Source organism: Marmota marmota, unplaced genomic scaffold, assembly GCF_001458135.2.
Source record: "Marmota marmota marmota unplaced genomic scaffold, marMar, whole genome shotgun sequence".
In the NCBI taxonomy this organism is placed as follows: domain Eukaryota; kingdom Metazoa; phylum Chordata; class Mammalia; order Rodentia; family Sciuridae; genus Marmota; species Marmota marmota.
Genome location: NW_026000081.1, coordinates 461,723 through 479,103, shown reverse-complemented (window position 1 = coordinate 479,103; position 17,381 = coordinate 461,723). Strand labels below are relative to the sequence as shown.

The 17,381-nt window shown below is 36.9% G+C and overlaps 1 protein-coding gene and 1 pseudogene across 13 annotated transcripts in view; both read left to right on the top strand.

Moving 5' to 3' along the window:
• The window catches only part of Pde4dipp2 (myomegalin), a 220,159-nt gene that overhangs the window by 16,360 nt on the left and 186,418 nt on the right, over positions 1-17,381 (top strand). The gene's annotated exons all lie outside the window — the stretch shown is intronic.
• LOC125620347 lies at positions 10,621-10,720 on the top strand (annotated as a pseudogene).

The window sequence follows — 17,381 nt, the reverse complement described above, 5'->3', positions numbered from 1 at the left end:
GTGACCTACCTTGTTTGTCTTTTCTCTGGGATTACTGTCCTATGAAGCCTGATGTTCAGTGTCTGAAAATGATAGTTTCATATATTTTGACCAATTTTTAGTCATTTCTCTAGGGGGATTAAATATCAACACTGTTATTGCATACTATTCAGAGGTAGAAGTATATTTCTAGCCATGCTGTAAATTGAGTAGTTTTCAACTCTCTTTACATATTGGAATCATTTAGGAGAGGTTTGTGAAAAAAAAATTGATGTACAGACTCTACTCTAGACAATTGAATCAGATTCTTTCAGATTGAGGTCTCAGTATCAGTACTCATTAAAAGCACTTGAAGTATCTCGTTAAAACAAATAACAGAACTTCTGTATAAAAGAAACGGTTGCATTTCTAAACAGTTCTTAGAAACTTTCGTATTCCTTCACTGCAACCAAGACACAGAGATGGCTGGCTTGGATGCTTTATTTATTTATTTATTGTTTGTTTGTTTATTTTTCTAAGCACTGTGGGACTATAGGAGGCTTTAAAGTGGGGTCTGATGTACTTAGGTCTTTGTGAATCATGAGGTTGGTACCTGTGTGGGAGTTGAATTTAAAGGGGAGTGAAGGCATAAGATCATTGGTTGCAAGTGGTTCAGGGCCAGAGGTGATGAGGGTCTGAGCACAGTTAGTTGTAGTGGGGAATGGGAAAGAAGGGATAGATTGGTGAATTTCTGACTTAGAATCAGTGGGCCTTGCTGATAACTTGAGTGTGGGAAATAAGGGAAAGGGTGAAACAAGTATAGTTGGCTTTCTGTATCTTCCAATTCTGTTAATCATGTTTTGAAAATAGTAAAAAAAATAAATGAATAAAAATAAAATACACAGCAATAAAAATAATACAAATAAAAACCTATATAGTATTATAATAATTTATGTAGCATTTATATTACATTAGGTATTATAAGTAATCTAGAGATGATTTAAAGTATACAGGATGGGCTGGGGTTGTGGCTTGGAGGTAGAGTGCTTACCTAGCATGCATGAGGCCCTGGGTTCAATCCTTAGCACCACATAAAGTAAAATAAAGATATTGTGCCCACCTACAACTAAAAAATGAAAATTAAAAAAAAAATTATACAGGAGGCTATGTGTAGGTTATATGCAAATATATCACTTTGTGCAAGGGGCTTGAGCATTTTTGAATTCCAGTCTGCAGGGTGTCCTGAAACCAAACTCCTGTGGATAATGAGGGGTTGTTGTATTACTTTCAAGTTTCTAGGTCAGCCATGGCATGATTAGTAATATCAGTAACTAAGATGCATAATATGGTAGAATAATCAAGTATAAAGGAAATGAGGGAATTAATTCAATTTGGCACATCCATAAGAAAATATCTTTTATAATTGTTTTTCAGCCTCTAAATTTTTCTGAAACGTGGGACAGAGAAGACATTTAAAAGAGAGTCTTTGGGGGCTAGGGTTGTGGCTCAGCTAGCATGTGCAAGGCGCTACGTTCAACCCTCAGCACCACATAAATAAAATAAAGGTATTGTGTCTAACTACAACCAAAACAAAATATTAAAAAAAAGAGAGTCTTTGAATATGCTGTACTATTTTAAATAGATTTGTCTTTTCAATTCTATTTAACCTAGGTTAATATTAAAATCAATTTGTGTGTGTGTGTGTGTGTGTGTGTGTGTGTGCGCGCGCGCGCGCGCGCGCCCGCCCGCGCCCGCACGCACATGTGCTGGGGATTGAACCCAGGGCCTTGCACAAACTAGGTAAGCTTTCTACCACTGAGTCACAACCATAGCCCTGTTGATTCTTTCAGTTTGAGAAGCTGACAAAGATTTTTGTCCCATTCTATAGGTTCTTTCTTCATACTGTTGTTTCATTTACTGTGCAGAAGCTGTTTATTTTGATGCCATCCCATCTATTGATTATTTTCTGAGCTGTAGGAGTCCTGCTGAGGGAGTTGCTGCCTATGCCTATATGTTGGAGTGTTTCCCCTGTGTTCTCATCTAGCAATTGGAATGTTTTGGGACTTATTCTTAGCTGTTTGATCCATTTTGAGTTGGTTTTTGTGTGGGCTGAGACAGGATCTAGTTTCAGTCTTTTATATATGGATAGCTAGTTTTCCCAGCACCGTTTGTTAAAGAGGCTATCTTTTCTCCATTGTATATTTTTGGCAAAAATTTTGTTAAGAATCAGATGACTATAGCTGTATGAATTTGTGTCTGTGTTTTATTCTGTTTCACTGGTCTACATGTCTCTTTTTATGCCAGTACCCTGCTGTTTGTTTTACTATGCGAGCCTGTTCTTTTTGAGTCCTCAACTGTTTCTTTTATTCTGTGGATCTCTCTTTCCAGTAAATCTTCTATACAAAATTTCAATATAGCCTGAGTTAGTTCATTCGTCTTCCTTAAAAGTATGTATGGAGTGGCAGGCACAATTCCAGGTGCTAGAGAAGAATGAAGAGTTAAGTTATCAGCTAAGGCTGACAAGCTTGAGTTTAACAAAGTTGTAGTAGAACTGGTGAAGATATTGACAGGAAACAAGTAAAGAAACATTCAAATAAATTGACTTCTGATATTAATAAATTTTATGAAGAAAGTAAAATAGAATTGTTAGAGAGAGGCTGACACAGGTGATGACAGAATCCCAAGATTTCTAAGTTAGGAATTAACTTGATATGATTGAGGAACAGACAGAAGGTCAGTGTAGCTGGACCATGATAAAGGAGTGTGGCAGGAGATGAGAGGGAAGAGATGGACATGAGCTAGGTTATATGAGATCTTTCAGGTGATAAGAAGCTGATTTTATTGTAAGGATACTAGCAAGCTAGTGAAGACTTGAAGCAGGAGCATATGATATGGAAAATGTTATACAATGTCATGCTACTGTTGGACAATAGACTTTCAGAAGTCAAGAATGGAAGCCAGGGAGGTGGCTTTGAAGGTTGCTGCAGAAAGTAGCACAGATATGAAATAATGGTGACAGGCATTGTGGTGGTAGCAGAGAAGCTGGTAAGAACAGAACAGATTCAAAATATATTTTGAAGGTAGAGTCAATAGGATTTGCTGGTGGATTGAATGAGGGGAATGAAGTAAAAAGAGGAAGTCCACAGGATTTTTTCAAAAGAGCAACTTTCCCCTTTATCCATAGTAATTAATTCAGGGATGGGGACTGGACTGTTAGTTCAAACAGGTTTATTCAGGAGCCTCCTGGAAGAGAGCTTTGCTTCTAATGGATGTGAACCTGGGCAGAAGGTAGGTCTGGGCCTCTTGGTAAGTAATTTGATATTTTGCAGATTTTGAAAACAAAACCAACACAGAAAATATTTGAGGGGTGAAGAGAGACAACTCCATTGTTAGCTGTACTTGAAACATCTGGTTGAGATTTTTTTTGTCTAACCCTAGTTTAGGTTTTATCTCCAGTCATTATAGGGGTGCTTAGATGATGAATCAAAGAGATGCAGATCAGTGTAATGGAGAGGACCCTGGATAATATAAAAAATAACTCCACAGAAGGTTGCATATGGTTGTTAAACAGTGATGGTGTTTGTATGGTGCAAGGAGGGCAGCAGACATGTGCATCTACCCAGTCTTTTTTTTTTTTTTTTAATTGTAGTTGTAGGTGGACAGTATGCCTTTATTTTGTTAATTTTATGTGGTGCTGAGGATCAAACATGCCTCACACATGCTAGGCAGGTGCTCTGCCACAGAGCTATGACCCCAATCCGTCCTCTGTGTCTTATTTGCTAGAGAAGCCTCATAAATACTGATGATTCATACTGGCTTTCACAGGAGTTCTAAACAGAATTATATAATGATTTTATATTGTGATTCCTGACATTCCATGGTAACAGCATTATCATTTATCACCATTAGTACATTTATAATTTGCATTATTAATAATATTTATTGATGGACTAGGGATATAGCTCAGTGGTACAGGGCTTGCCAGACATGTGTGAGACCCTGAGTTTGATCTCCAGCACTGCAAAAAAATTTATTGAGCATATGCTACATATGAGGCCTTATCTTAAGCACTTTACAAAACCTCATTTAATTCCTAACTATAATTTTGTGAGAAAGATGTTATTATTATCCCCAATTATATGGAAAAGTTAAGTAATTTGACAAAGTCTTACAGCTATAAAGTAGTAGAGGTCATGCTTAATTTCCTGGTGCTAAATTTCTGTTTCATGTAACTGTTTTTTATCCATCTTGCATGTTTTTAAAATGTTTCCTTGCAGTGATGCTGAGTATTTGCTTTCCCTTAAAAATAAATTAATTTGAGTTATCTCTCTCCTTTTCTTTGTTAGCATGGCTAAGGGTCTGTCAATTTTATTTATTTTTTCAAAGAACCAACTTTTAGTTTTGTCAATTTTTTCAGTTGTTTCTTTTGTTTTGATTTCATTGATTTCAGCTCTAATTTTTTCTTGCCTTCTACTGCTTTTGCTGATGATTTGTTCTTCTTTTTCTAGGCTTTGAGATGTAGTGTGAGGTCATTAATTTGTTGACTTTTTCTTCTTTTAAGGAATGAACTCCATGCAATGAATTTTCCTCTTAGTATTGCTTTCATAGTGTCCCAGAGATTTCGATATGTTATGTCTGTGTTCTCATTTACCTCTAAGAATTTTTTAATCTCCTCCTTGATGTCTTCTGTAAGCCATTGTTCATTCAGTAGCATATTGTTCAGTCTCCATGTGATACAGAATTTTTTATTCTTTATTTTGTCGTTGATTTCCAATTTCATTCAGTTATGACTTGATAAAATGCATGGTAGTATCTCTACTCCTTTGTATTTGCTAAGAGTTGCCCTGTGGCATAGTATAAAAGTACATGTATGAAGAAGACTTGAATTGGGTGTCAACATACCTTATATACAAACAGAGATATGAAAAATTATGGTATATATATATTAAGAATTGTAATGCAAAAAAAGTACATGTATAATGGCATAAGTTGACGTGAACATACTTTATATACTGAGATACAAAAAATTGTGCTCTATATGTGTAATAAGGATTGTAATGCATTCCACTTTTGTCGTGTATTTAAAAAATAATAAAATCAATAAAAAACAAAAATAAAAATAAATAAAAATAAAAATAAATTAAAACAAAACTATAAATGAATCAAAACAAACTATAAGACTCTGCTTGAACTTAGATAAAAACAGTCTGGTCTCCAAATTAGCATAAGTGTGAAAATGTCATCTGTTTGAAAATAATAAACTGCACTATTAAAATCTGACCTTGTGAGGACTTGCTTTCTAATTTATATGGTAAAACCCTTGAAGGTGAGCACAGAGAAATAAATAACCTGTTTAAAACAAAAGGAAATGTACCTGGACATGACCAAGAATCTATCAAAAGAGTATCAGAGAGCTTCACATTCAGGTTAATAAAAATGGGTGAACTGCACATTTCCAAGGAGAATCTGGAACACTATTCAAATAACAAAGACTTAAAGCAAGCTGGGCTCACTGCCCAGAATAATAGGCACATGCATTCACAGAATTTTGTCCACCATTATATGCTCACCCACCCCCACATCTAACCTCATAACTCTATCAAGAAATAAGTGAAACCAGTGCAAGAGATGTTGATGTGAGAAAGTGACCCAAGTGAATAAACAGAAACAATACCATATTTTAGCATTTAAAAATCTCCATAATAGTCCACTCTGTAACACTTTTTGGCTATGTAAATATTTACTTTGAAATCTCCAGCTAAATATTGTAACCAAAAAGTGCAACTTTCTTGTAATTTAAAAAATATTTTTATTAGTTGTTGATGAATTTTTAAATTTTATTTATTGGTATGTGGTGCTGAGAATCGCACCCAGTGCCTCACACATGCTAGGCAAGCGCTCTACCACTGAACCATAATCCCAGCCCCCATTTTATTGTAATTTTAACAAGAAAGGTTTTCATGAATTGCACATATCTTCTAAGGAAAAAATATTCTTGGTAGTAATTAAAGCATTTTCTGGAGAGAAATACATGAGGAATATACTCTACAAGATGATCTTTGGAAGGTGCTATTTATTATTCCCTTTATTTCACCATAAATCTATAATTTTCTGTTGTGCAGCCTTAAGTAACTGCTCTGACTTCTTTGTTCTTCTTTATTTTACAGTGAATAATAGCTTCTTTGTGAATAAGAGGACTGAGTTTCAAACTCTATGGTGTGACTTATATAAAGGGAAATATTAGTTATTATTAGTTATATGTTATATTAGTTATTATTGCTATCACTACATAGCAGATCAGCCCAAAATGTTGTGGTTGAAAACTACACATATTTAGTATTTTATTATGTTTGTCAGGTTTGTGTTGCTGTGACCAAAATACTGATGAGAACAACTTAGAGAAGGAAAAGTTTATTTTGGCTCACAGTTTCAGAGTTTCAGTTCATGGTTGGTTGAGTCCATTGTTCTAGGCCTAAGATGAGGCTGGCATATCATAGCAGAAGGGCATGGCAGAGAGAAGCTGCACCGGACATGGTGACTGAGAAGCAGAGGGAAGAAGGGGAAGTTGGCCACAGGGAAGATGAACCCTTCCACAGCATGCCTCTAATGACCCACCTTTTCCAGTCTTACCCCACCTTACAACCATTTAGTTCATTCCAACTAGGATGGTTTGATTAGGTTACAGATCTCATGATCCAATCATTTTGCCTCTGAATATTCCTTCATTAACACAGGAGCTTTTGGGGGACTTCATATCTAAACCATAACATTATGCTCAAAGATTATAAAGTTCAGGAATCTGGGAGCAACTTAGCAGGGTACCATTAGCTGAGGGTCTCTTATTCTCTTGTAAGGTTATAGTCAAGCAGTTGTCTAGGGGTGCAGTCATCTTAAGACTTGACAGGGACTGACAGATCCACTTCCAGGCTCTCTGCCATGGTTGTTGGCAGGCATTATTTCCTTGGAGGCTGTTGGAATGAGTTCCTGTGTACACCATAGGTAGGTTTACAATATGGTAGCTTACCTCTCCTCCTAATTGATGGAAGCCACAATTAAAATAACCCAGTCTTGAAGGGGACATCCCATTCCTTCTATCTTATTGTTTTCACTAGAAGTTAATCATTAGGTCCATCCCAAACTCCAGGGAGAGGTATTTAAACAAGTCTTTGATTACCAAAGATCATTGGGAGCCATTTTAGAGACAGCCAACCATTTCCTGAGCTCCTGGAAAGTAGAGGAGCAATAGGAGTCATTCCTCTTTTCTTTTGGATGGAGGCTAGTACAATCAAGCACAAAATGCATAGGGAGGGTAACCAGAGCTGAGGCTGAAGAGTATGACAAGCCATGTAAGCTTCCTTTCAGTATGTTGGCCTGTATCCTCAGAACAATAACAATCTCAAGCTCGACTTTTGGGTGTCTTACTTCCCTCCATGTCACAGGTAGAGTTCAAAGTCAAAGAGGACTAGAGGTTAGGCTCAATCCTTGAAAATTATTTGAGCTAAAGAATTAGTGTTTTACTGTCATCTGAATTGGCCACTGAGCTATATACATACTTCAGTAAAAGAAAACTGGAAGCAGAGGCCAAGATATAGTCAAGAACCTGGCCCATTGTTCATCTCTCCAGGTTGAGGTTCAAAGCTATAACACCAGTGTTCTACCTAGAAGGTCAGTTAACAAATGGCACAAACAACATGAGACCAGAGGAATGGCTGGCTTGCAAGACAGATATAGGCAGAAAGGCAGGAAGATAGGCCCAGGCTATCCCACCATTGGAAACTAGATAAGTTATCTGAAGGAAAATGCAAATGCCTCATGCCTCCAGGGGCCTGACAGGTAGCATAAATCAATGAGGCAGGTTAGGTGTAAGAACAGAGAGAATAGTGTCTGTGACTGTAACTATCTGGAGCACTTGGGGCCCAACACACACAGAAAATCCCTGAGGCCCCACCACATCTGTAAAATAGATTCTACCAGCAGGGGGCACCTGTAGATGGTTTTCATTGTCATAAAGTAGTTGTGGGTGAGCCGCTATTACCAGTAGAGGCTCTGGATTGAAGTTTCCTAAGCAGCTTAAATTCACTGCAGCCTGCATAGAAGATGAAGGGTGGCTACTTTGATTTCCAGATCTGACTTCAGACTATTTGACAGGAAGACTAGAAGTGACAGATTTGATTTTTGAGGTGAGCAGGAAGGTACCTCTCTCCAAGTTGGGGCTAAAGATTTTCTTGAAAAGACAGGCTTTTAAAAAAATTGCATTTAGTTAAATTAGTAGCAAGTCATGAGGTAACCCATATTTCCCCCCCTCTCCTGTCATCTTCCCTTCTTGTCCTTTTCTGCCATCGCCCCAATGTTCTAGTTACCACAGAAACTTGCCCTTGAGACTTGAAACTATTTAGGTTGGAAGAGCTGGTGTTGGCTCAGATAGCTGTTTTTACCTTGTGGTGTCTCAAAGATGCGCTGATGTGTGACAGTTCACAATATACAGACAGAGCTGTTGCTAACATTTGGTCAGCAGAATATAGTACTAGAGAGACCATAAGGTTGCCTCTTGGCACACCACCTGGGGATGAAAATCCAGGTCCCTGATAAAGGTGAACACAGTAAGGCATTCACTCCCAGGATGATATAGATACAAGGTCAGATCCTGTCTTTATTTAAGAATTGCATTCAGGAGCCAGCATGGTGGCAGGCTTCTGTAATTCCAGCAACCCAGGAGGCAGAGGCAGGACAATTTCAAGTTCAACTAGCTTGGGCAACTTAGCAAGACCCTGTCTCAAAATAAAAAACTAAAAGGGCTAAGGTTATAGCTTAGTAGTAGAGTGCTCCTGAGTTCAATCCCTAGTGCCAAAAAAAATTGTGTTTACATATTTTTGCATTAATTTTGTTTCCAAAACTATTGTATTAAAAATTCACTTCTCTTAATTACTGAGTTTTGGGCATCCCTTGTGTTTTGCATCTCAGGTGTGCATTGCTCCTTTCATCCTAGTTCCAGCCCTGAACATCTTCACAATTGAATCACAAAGTTGAACCAGCCAGGCATGGTGGCACAGGCCTATAATCCCAGTGGTTTAAGAGGCTGAGGCAGGAGGATCCCGAGTTCAAAGCCAGTCTCCCACAAAAGCAAGGTGCTAAGCAACTCAGTGAGACCCTGTCTCTAAATAAAATACAAAATAGGGCTGGGGATGTGACACAGTAGTTGAATGCCCCTGAGTTTAAACCCCAGTACCCCTTGTCCAAAAAAACAAAAAAAGTTGAACCAGTTGATTTGGTCCATTAGCATCAGGACCTTTTGGCCTTGATTTTTCCCTCCATTTTTTCTCCTGAGAATTGATCAACACCAACAAATGAGGGATGCAATAATTCTTTTCTATGTGTCACCAACTCTTATTTAGTAAGCTCAAGTATTTCTGTACCTGTTATTATATTACTGATATAACCTAAAAATGAAATAACTTATCTGATTAAAATATTATTTTAGTTGAAAGGAATTATAGTGGTTAATGTTAGACGTCTTTGTTTTCTTTTGCTAAACTGGTATGAGTTTGATGAGATTAACTCTTACATCCACTGTGCTCACTTGAACTTTGCAAGGATAAAGGACTGTTGTGGTTTGCTCATCTTTTGTATAGAATTGCCAGATATTTGATACTGAACTCAATAGCTCAGTATTTTGGCTTCTTGTATGCTAAAATGAAAATGAAAACAAAAGTGAATACACAATGTGACATTTTTCTCATTAAAATTTTCTCCTGATTGCATAAGGCTTTTTGAGACTGTTTCTTGATAACACTTGCCAGCTGGAAGAAAGGACAAAACTGTTTAAACTGTGAAGAAATTGGCTTCCAGTAGTTGTAAGTGTGAAAGAGGGAATTTGTCTTTGTTGTTTATTTTGCCTTTGTCCTGGGAGTGATTATTTTGATGAACCCTCTTGGTTGTGCAGATGTGAGCCAAGTATCAATGGCGAGAGGGGGTAGCTCCTCATACTGACTGGTGAAGTAATGCACTATAGACACTTCGGATTATGATGTAAAATATTCTGTTTAGTAGTGACAAAAGCTGAACTGGGAGGAGTGGTCAAAATCAATTATTTAGTAATTTTAATTATTCTTAGGAGATACACACTGAATTCATTAGGGGTGAAGACTATGCATCTTACTTTCAAATGGCTTGTCGAAATAATAGCAGTGCCAGCATGGTGGTGCACACCTGTAATTCCAAGGACTGCAGAGGCTGAGGCAGGAGAATAACAAATTCAAGGTCAGCCTGGGCAACTTAATGAGACTCTGTCTCAAAAAATAGAAAGGGCTGGGAATGTAGCTCAGTGGTATAGTGCCCCTGGGTTCAATCTCCAGTACTGCAATAAGTAAATAAATGAATAAATAAAAACAGTAGCAATAATTGTATGAGTGTATGCTTGTGTGTGTATGGAGAGAGGATGAAAACAAATGTAGCAAAATATTAATAATTGATGAATCAAGTGAAGGATTTATAAGACTTCTTGGTACTATTTTTGCAACTTTTCTTTTTTTTCTTTTTAATTTTTTATTGTTGGTTGTTCAAAACATTACATAGTTCTTGATATATCATATTTCACACTTTGATTCAAGTGGGTTATGAACTCCCATTTTTACCCCATATACAGATTGCAGAATCACATCAGTTACACATCCATGGCCTTTTGGCTAAGATCAAGTGTAGTATCTGTTCTTATCAGTTTAATATGTAAAGCAACTTTTCTTTTTTAAACTTTTTAAAAATTCATAATGGAGAGTATTAAAAAACAATGATACATTTTATATATATGTATTCATCTATCTATCTATCCATCCATCTATCCTCAGGGAAAAGCTAGTAGATATCATGATATAAGAAGCAAAGGCAAGGACTTTGTATGTCTGGCTTGTCCTCAGCAACATGTTTTTCTAATTGAAAATCCAATCTGAGATTTAAACTAGGATCATGCTCTCCATTTAGTTATCATTCTGATGGATTTTTAAGCCAGCCTGAATTGACTGATCGATATACACTCCTCGAACCTGACTGAAAACTGCTTACTCCATCCTAGAAAATGACTCAGGTTTTAGTGATGGTGTGGGTTGTTAAGAATGTTTGGAAGCTACTTACAAATTTATTATAGTATTGTTTCTGGTTCCATAAACTTATTTATTGACCCTAACATCAATCTTTTCGAATTTTAAGGCCTGATGTCTGTGTTCAAAGAAAGGAGAATTATTCAAATAATTCACATAAGTCTTTCCTCACTATTCAACCCCCTTCTGTGAAATTTACATATCACATTTCTTGGATGATTTCCCCTCCCCCAACATCAAATACTCATAAATAGTGGGTGTGGAAAGGATGCGGGGGATTGTGTGAGTAAATTGCCACCAGCTGTCTGAAGGCTTGGTCATAATTTCTTCCTTGAGGTTTTGTTACAGCTGACAGGGTATAACCAATGAAAGAGATGAGTCTGAAAACACACACACACACACACACACAAGCACGCACGCACGCACATACACACACACACAAGACAGTTGGGAGATAAAGGGAGGAAATGCCCACTTTTTTGGTCTCTAGGACTCTTGCCAGCAAGTGGGGGAACCACTTATTCAACTTCCTTTTAAGAACTGTAGTCTCATGATAAATCAGGAAGCTGAAAAATGGAAAATCTGGGTCATTGGCCTAGACCTGGAGAGCAATTTGGAGCAGAACTGAAATTCAAATTCACAACTACTATACAGGGTTGGAATCCTGCCTGGCATGCAAATATTAAGGAAAAATACCTGATTTATAGAATGTTTAAAATGTGCTGGGTACTGAATTAAACACTTTCAGTATATTATCGCATTTTGTTTTCACAGTGACCCTATGGAGTGGTCATTATCATCAAGCTTATTTTACAAATGAGAAATCTAAAGCACAGAGTTATAGTAACTTGACCAACATCACAGGGCTGAAAATTGACCACAGAGCCAGTAATCTTAGCAACTTGTATAGTCTGCCAGTGCCATTGGCTACACGGCACTGTCCTTTCAGATGAATGGTACCTAAGGCAATCACCCAGGGGAGGCTGTGAACATTTTTTTCTTCCAGTGAAAATTGAAACATTTTTTTCAACAGTACTTTTTTAAAATTGATTTTTAAATTGTTAGTTGACAATTATTGCATCAATTTATGAGATACAATGTGATATTTTGATATATGTACACATTGTGGGATGATTAAAACAAGCTAATACGTTTTTAATGAAAGTACTGAATTTTACAATTTTAGTATCCTACCTGAATGCTGCCTACTCAATGAAAATTTCTCTAGTCAAATTTAATTTTGTGCTCTCTCCTTCATGTTCTATTCTCTGTGCTTTATACAAACTGATTTGTGTTATGTTTGATGAATACTTGCCTTGAGTTCTACATGAAGTTTTAAATGTGTAGTACAATGTCTAGCAAGAGCTTTGTGTTTGCTGAACTAAGGCTGAATCAAATAAACTTAGGTAACCAGATTGTCCTGGAGTTTTGTCATCTTTTGGGAATAAAATTAAGACCCATCAGTATTAGCTACCAGATTAAAGTCCCTTATAAACCTCCTTCTTGCCTACCATAAGTATTTATGCTTAACCTAAGGGTTGTTTTCCATTCTTTCATAAACTTTTCCTGCTCTGATCTCTGTTACTCTGAAGCACAGCTGCCACTTTGCCTGCTATGTATAGTCTTCAGAGCCCCACATCTCACCACCCGCTTCCCTGCTCCAGCTGCTGAAGGACAGATTTTGCCATTCATGTATATACAACCATTTCTCTCCAGGTTACTTGAATGACCTGTGTAACTAGGTACATCTATGTGATGTAGTTCTGCCTGTTAGGCTCTTACATTGAGAACTTAGACTCATACATGTTAACAGACTTGAATTTATGAACCCTATTAGAAAGTTTTCTCCATGGAAAAGTCCAATATTACATACTTGGCTCGCTGTATCTGTAGGTTCCACATCCATGGATTCAACTGCAGATGGAAAATGGGGAAAAAACTGCAGCTATATTGAACATGTGTAGGCTTTTTTTTCTTGTTATTATTCCCTAAACAGTTCAGTATAACAACTATGTATGTATCATTTACATTTCATTGGTGCTGTAGTTTGGATCTTGAATGTCTCACAAGGCCCATGTGTTAAAGGCTTGTTCCTCAGTCTGTGGTACTGTTGGGAGTTGGTAGAACCTTTAAAAGGTAGGGCTTTGTGGGAAGAGGTTGGGTCACTGGGGTGTGCCCTTGAAGGGGATATTGCAACCATAGCCCCTTCCTCTCTCTTTTTGCTTCTTGGCTATCAGGAGTTGAATAGGGCTCCTCTACCACGTGTTAACACCATGATGTTTGGCCTGTACTTCCACAGGCCAAAGGCAACAGGGCCAAGTGCTACAGACTGAAACTGTGAGAAAAATAAGCCTTTCCTTTTTCTAAGTTGATTATCTCAGGTATGTTGTCACCACAATGACAAACTTATAATCAAGAAATAATTTAAAGATTGACTAAATTATGTATGTTTTGTGCATGTATGAATATGTCTCTGTGTATCCCATTATTATATATAATATACCAATTAAAAATTAATTTTAAAAAGTTATAAAAGTATTTGGGAGGGTGTTCATAGGTTACATGCAAGTACTACACCATTTTATATAAGGGACTTGAGCATCAGTAGATTTTTGAGGGACCAATACTGTCATGGGCTGAGGACAAAGCCTTCAATAAATGGGCCTTTGTGAGATAATTAAGATCTAAACTATAGCACCAATACAATATAAATGTTACGTAAATTGTTCTTATACTGTATTATTTAGGGAATAATGACAAGAAAGTCATCTTTCATTCTATACTGTCTTAATTCCTTCCAGTCCATGCTGGTACAACTCGCTTGTACTAATTTATAATCAACTCTTCTGGATAAATGTCATACCACATGCCATTCTGAAAATGCTCTCTCTTTTTTTTAATTGATTGGACTGCTTATGAGTCTGATGTGAGATAATGGATCCTTTAGATTATTAGAAATGTTTTTGTCCAGGGGAGAGGCACACCCTTAAGATTCTTAGAGGCCATTTTGTCTGACTGAAAGGATGTATGAGACATCCAGTAAATCTTGAGGTCTTATCCGTGGGTCTAACAATAACATCTTGGATTTGACTTTTGTCCTGAAGCCAGTTCTTATTTTGAAAGCTACTGCTGTCTGAAGAGATGGGGATGAGAAGCAGTTTTTCAATCCAGCAAATCCTGGCTCTTTATACTTTCTCTGAATTCTGCTCAAAAATCAACTCTTTTTTTTTTCTTAGCTCAGGTTTTTCTGTTCATACTTTATCATAATGTGGTTTTAAGAAACCCATTAGCACTTTTGAAATTTGGCCTAAAAATCTTCTGAGCCTGATCTATCCATTCATTAGGTGGATTTTGTATTTTCCACTTTATCAGAAGAAATGATTTTGATAAACTTTCTGCCACTATATGATGTAGGTCATCTTTTTCCTGTCCCCTGTAGTATTTTCGTCACTGTCCTTTACAGTTTTCCCATCAGTCTCTGCAAAGTTCTTCCAGCTTTCACTAGCACTTTCCTTGAGGCCTATCTGGCTTCTGCAGCATCCATGTAACAAAGTCATTGCCATTTGTTTTAGATTTTTGTTACAGCAGCATCCTGCTTCTAGAAAACAAATTTGGTTACAGTTATCTAACACTATTTAGTAAATTATTCCAAAACTTATGGCTTAGTACCACAAACATTTTATTTATATCAAGATTTGGGGTGGTTCATAATTCTAGCATAGTTCGGCAGGGCAGCTCTACTCTCATCTTGGCCACAGCCAGGCTTGTTCAGTTTTGTCCAACTAATGAAGGACTCTTCACACCTCATGCCTGGCACCTCAATGGGAACTGCTGGATACTAGGGCTCCATTAAAACCTTCCCCCTCTCTGTGAGTCTGAGGGCCTTTTATATTGTTTCTCTAGCATGGTAATTTGACTTCTTATGTGGGACCTTATGGCTTCAAAAGCCAGTATCCCAAGAGTCTCACATGGAAGCTGCAAAGCTACTTATTAACTCGTCTTTCACAGTCAGACATCTCTTTGGCTGCATCCTATTAGTTAAAAAAAGGCCAACACAAGTTAAAGGTAGAAGAATTTGATTCTACCTCTCATTGGGAGAAGTAGCCAAGAATTTGTGGTTGTCTTTACCACAGATCTCAGAATGTTTCCAGAAGCTGGGTGCTGTGGTGCACACCTTTAATCCCAGCAGCTTGGGAGGCTGAGGCAGGAGGTTTGCAAGTTCAAAGCCAGCTTTAGCAATTTAGCAAGATCCAAAGCAACTTAGCAAGATACTTTATCAAAATAAAAAAAAATTTAAAAAGGGATGGGTATGTAGCTCAGTGGTTAATCGCCCCTGGATTAATTTCCCAGTTCCAAAAAAAAAAAAAAAAAAAAAAAAAAGGAATAAATCCAGAAAGGACATTGTTTTAAAATCCAGGGTTAGAGAGATGGACAAAGGACTTCCAGGGACCAGGCAGACATCTGCTGATGAGTAGTCAGCTGAATAACCTATAGTGATCAGTGAAGTGATAGATATTGCAGACATATTGTCCTCCTATCTAAGTGTTCAGAGAATGTTAGGTGTCAAAATCAGAGAAGCACTGTGCATAATGGTTGAGCATGACATTCTGAAACAAAATTGATTGGTTTAAAATATCATCTTTGCCATATATCAGCTCTGTGGACTTAGGTAATATTCTTCACCTCAATGTGCTCCACATTCATTATTTATGAAATAAAAATAAGGAGCGCCTACCTCATAAAGTTATTGTGAGGATGAAAGAAGTTATTATACCCAATACTTTTAGAAAAGAATCTGTCAAAAATATATTAGACATTATTATTTTTCTTATTGCCATATAGATTATGCAGTTACCCATGACAAGAATCATAGTCCTTCTTACTCAGAATGAAGTTACAGCGAAGAAAAGAAAAATAATTTCTAAAAAAATTGGAGCTGCAAAAGATATGACTTTTTATTTTGTGTCCCCTTTAATCAATTAAAATATTTTCTGAATCACAATTAGTTGACCAAATTAAAAGCAGTTCATTCAGTAAGAAATAACTGGTTTAATTCATTGATATCATATATATAGATTATTTCAGTTCTAGTCCATAAAACTGGAAGCAGATACACAAGGAAAAAAACGTGTGGCTTTTGTATGCGATTCTCTATTTCAAATGGTAATAAAAAATAATATGTCAGAATAGGCCAGGATATGCTACAGTAACAAATCCTTAAATCCCAGTTACTTAGTAAAAAACATATGTTATTCTCATTGCACATGTTTCTGTTTGGGTCAGCAAGATGGTTGTGATCCTCATAATATCCCAGACCAGATTAATGAAATCTTCATTTCAAAACATACTGATTTAGTGTAAATTGACAATGGCCAATCATATTCTGGCTCTGAAAAACATCTAGATTTTACCTGAGTAACCACTTGAGACATCCTTTCATGTTTCTATGGTCAAACCAAGTTTCATTTCATTGGCCAAACAACTAATTTTAAATAGGGTAGAAAAGGGTAAAGTTAACATCTACCCCCAAGGAGAAAAAAGTTTGATGAAAAGCCAGAAAGCTCTACATGTAGTTAGTGACTGGTAGATTATATAATTGTTCCACAAATATTCATTCTTCAACCCTATACTCTGAGTGAAGACTACTCTTTTTTTGAACCAATGACTTTGGACTACATCGTATGACTTACTTTGGTGAATGGAATATGACAGAAGGAATAGTGTACTGGTTCAGAGCAGAGACTTTTAAGAGATGTTTTGCATCCCTGCGAACTCTCTTATATTTCTGTATTCTTCCAGGAGAATATTCCCCAGATTGCTGCTGCTTCTTCAGCAGGGGTCCTGGAATGAAAAAATGTATGAAGCTGACTTAACCTATACCCAACCATATCTAGAGCACAGATCCTTGAGTAAGAAATGGATGTCTCCTGCAAAATACTGAAATTCTTTGTTACGTTGCATTGTTTCAGCAAAAGATGACTAATGCAGTAACTCAACACAGAAAGATTTCCTGAATACTGGCTGCTATAAATAATGGTTTGTAAGTAAGCATATGAAATAGAAACTTACTGATTAATAGTCTACGAAACAGGGGCTGGGATTGTGGCTCAATGGTAGAGTGCTCGCCTAGCATGCGCGGGACCCGGGTTCGATCCTCAGCACCACATAAAAATAAAGGCATTGTGTTGTGTCCATCTACACCTAATATATATATATAGTCTAAGAAACATAAAGTAAAATAAATGATGCAAAATTGTATCCTAAACAGATATAGTTATGTATCTAAAATACCTTATAACCATTGAATCATTTATCTATTAAATAAGGAAAAAA